Here is a 3,792-nt window from a genome sequence, read left to right as displayed (position 1 = left end):
AAACATAAAGCCACAGTAAAGACTCATGTGGAACCTGTGACCTCCCTTAAATATAAGTTAGTATAGCAATGGTTCGATGCAGCTGACCTTCATAATAGGCCACCACTTTTTTTCAGTGTTTCTATTTTCTCATATTTTATTTCCTAAGTACTGCTGAGGGGCCCCACTTAGTGGCATTCCCCCCTCAACCTAAAGAGGTTTCAAGAGAACCTCCGAACTGGAAGACCTGTTCTGTAAGTTTATCACATGTTCAGTGAATGTTATATCTTGTGTTGTTTGTGTTGTGAGGGCTTTGACTGAATTCCTAAAGGTACAAGAAAATATATTTATGGTGACTAATGTGAATGCAGTATTATAATATACAGTCTTGGAATGTGAATGGCATAAACAATCCCATCAAAAGGAGCAAAATAGTTGCAAAGTTGAAACGAGAAAAAATTAATATAGTTTTTCTGCAGGAAACGCATCTCTCTGCTATAGAACATGAGAAATTTAAGAAAATTGGATATAGAAATACCTTTTTCTCCTCACACAGGACAGGAAAGAAAAGGGGAGTAGCAATTCTTATTCCAAATTCTGTTTGTTTTGAATTGATCGCAGAACATAAAGACAAAGAGGGTAGATTTGTCCTAGTCAAGGGAAAAATAGAGCAGGAAGAAGTTACTTTGTGTAACGTGTATGCACCCCCTGGTAGCAACATCTCTTTCTTCAGGGAGGTATTTAACCTCATTGCTGCAGAAACATGTGGCACATGTATATGTGCAGGGGACTTTAATTTACTTCTTAATCCTAAATTGGACACAACAAATCGAGTGAGAAGAAAGAATCTCTTAGAAAAACAAATAAATAAAATTCTTCAAGATCTTGGACTAATCGATATTTGGAGACATTTACACAAACACGATAGTGATTTTACCTTTTACTCTGCAAGGCATAATATATACTCTAGAATCGATTATATCTTCATGTTTAGCAGAGATTTCCATAAGGTGAAATATTGCACAATTGGACAGAGATATTTCTGATCACTCAGGCTTAACTTTGAAACTTACTTTAGATAGAAATCCTAAAACTACTTTATGGAGGCTGAATTCTGGTTTATTAAATAGTAATTCATTTAAAACCGAAATGGCCAAGGAAGTAGAAACTTATTTAGAATATAATGATAATGGAGAAGTCAGTCCTGCAATTCTATGGGATGCAGCAAAAGCATTTCTTAGAGGAAAAATCATAGCTAAGTGTGCTAGGCTAAAAAAGATCAGAGATAAAAAGCTGTCAGACTTGCAGAAGAAATTAAAAAATCTTGAGCTACTTCATACTACTAACAACGACCCCTCTTTACGTGAGCAAATGAGGCCTGTTAAGCAGGAGATAGACAAAATTCTTAGTGAGGAAATTGAAAAAAAAATGAAATTCCTAAGACAGCGATATTATGAGGCAGGGCCTAAAGCGTCTAAAATACTTGCATGGAGAATTAGAAAACAGCAAGCAGAAAACTCAATTCACAAAATTAGGGATCCTATCACAAATAAGGTAGCTACTAAATTAGAGGAAATTCAGAGTGCATTCGAAAAATATTACAGATTACTATATACACAGCCAGACAAATCAGACAGACCTACAATTCAAACATTTCTCTCTTCTTTAGATCTCCCCTCAATAGGTAAAAATCAAAACGAGGAGTTAATTCGTGAAATCTCAACCGAGGAAATAGATAATGGAATCTCAAATCTTAGAGCCAATAAATCACCAGGCTGTGACGGATTTCCTCCGGAATGGTATAAGTGCATGAAAGAATTCTTGGTTCCTTTATTGAAGGCTTCCTTCAACTACACTCTCAGGGGTGGGGCTCTCCCGCCATCATGGAGCGAGGCATTTATTTCAGTAATACCAAAGGAGGGAAAAGACAAAATGGACTGCAAAGGGTATAGACCAATAAGTGTCTTAAACATAGACTATAAACTGTATGCAGCTATATTGGCTAAAAGATTAAACACAATAATGCCTTCCTTGATAGATGAGGACCAAACAGGTTTTATAAGTAATAGGCAAACACACGATAATATTAGAAGAGCCATAAACATTATTAATCAAATTTCAAAAGGAACATCAAGCGCAGTCCTTCTCAGCCTAGACGCCGAGAAGGCATTTGATTCGGTAGGATGGGATTTCTTATTTCAAGTTATGGAAAGATTTGGTTTTAGTGATTCATTTATACAATGCATAAGAATGCTGTACTCCTCCCCAACAGCGAGGATAAAAATTAATGGGAGCCTTTCGAATCAAATAATGCTACAACGAGGATGTAGGCAAGGTTGCCCATTAAGTCCACTACTTTTTAATTTTTTTATCAAGCCCCTTGCCCAGGTTATCAGAGAGGAGACCGCTCTGGTGGGTATAGATGTGGGAAGTGTAGAGAACAAAATTTTTCTATATGCGGACGACGTCCTTGTCACAATTAAAAATCCTGAATCTGGTATCCCATTGCTTATGAACATCCTGGGAACGTATGGGCAATACTCTGGTTATACACTGAACGTACAAAAAACCCAAGTCTTGACCTTCCGTTTTACGCCCTCAAAGCAATTGATGGGCAGGCACCAATTTAATTGGCACCAATCACAACTTAAATATCTTGGTGTCTCATTGACAAAAGACCTTTCACAACTATATGATGTTAATTATAGACAGATAAATAAGAAAATATATGATGAGCTGGGCAGGTGGAGCTTGCTCCCCCTCGACCTCGGCAGTAGGATTCGGACAATCAAAATGAATATTCTCCCAAGACTATTATACTTATTTTCAGCACTTCCAATAGAGGTTCCTGCAAAACAATTCAGAGAGTGGGATAAACATTTTTCAAGATTTATTTGGAACAACAAACGACCAAGGGTGAGATACTCAACTTTACAACAGCCGGGGGAGAGGGGTGGCATGGCCCTCCCTTGTCTTAAAGATTACTATCTGTCAGCTCAGCTGAGGTATCTTGTATGTTGGTGTAACCCATCTTATGAGGCTAGGTGGAAAGATATTGAGCTATCTTTAATTGAAATACCTATCCAGTCAGTTCTGGGTTGCCCTGGCAGGTTTAAGGATGTTCACCAGCTACATAATCATTGTACTAGTTTCTCTCTGAAGATGTGGTCAGATGTAGTAAAGAAATATCAGCTCTGTAGAGAGATTGGAGTGTTGAGCTGGCCTGCGTTCCATCCACACTTCCCTCCAGCTTTACAGGACCATAGGTACAAACAATGGACTAAGCGAGGAATCACCTCCTTCTGTAGGATAATAAAGAACGGAAACCTAAAATCTTTTGAGGATTTGCGTAAATCTTATGAGTTGGGTGGAGAAGATTTTTATCGTTACTTACAGATCCGCCACTTTTTTCTGGAAACAATAAAGACCCCTAATTTAACTGAACCCTCGAAAATAATTCAAATTTTTATAGATGCTTATGATTCCAAAAGTTTTAAAGGTATCACTGGAAAACTATACAAAAGCTTTACTTTATTGAATAAAAACTCAACAGATTATATTAGACAACGCTGGGAAAAAGAAGCTAATATAGTAATTCCAGAAGAAACGTGGCTTCAAATTTGGAAAAATCAATCCACTTCCACAAACTCTTATTTCTGGCGAGATTTCTGTTGGAAGAATTTGATGAGATTTTTTATTACCCCTAACCAGACATCAAAATTTAGCGGTACGCAGGTCTCCTGCTGGAGGGAGTGTGGTGGGATTTCTGCAGATTGTGTTCATGTCTTTTGGTCTTGTCCTTGTATTCTGCCT

This window comes from Limanda limanda, chromosome 10, assembly GCF_963576545.1.
Source record: "Limanda limanda chromosome 10, fLimLim1.1, whole genome shotgun sequence".
Lineage (NCBI taxonomy): Eukaryota > Metazoa > Chordata > Actinopteri > Pleuronectiformes > Pleuronectidae > Limanda > Limanda limanda.
Note: the sequence above shows the minus strand (reverse complement) of the source record.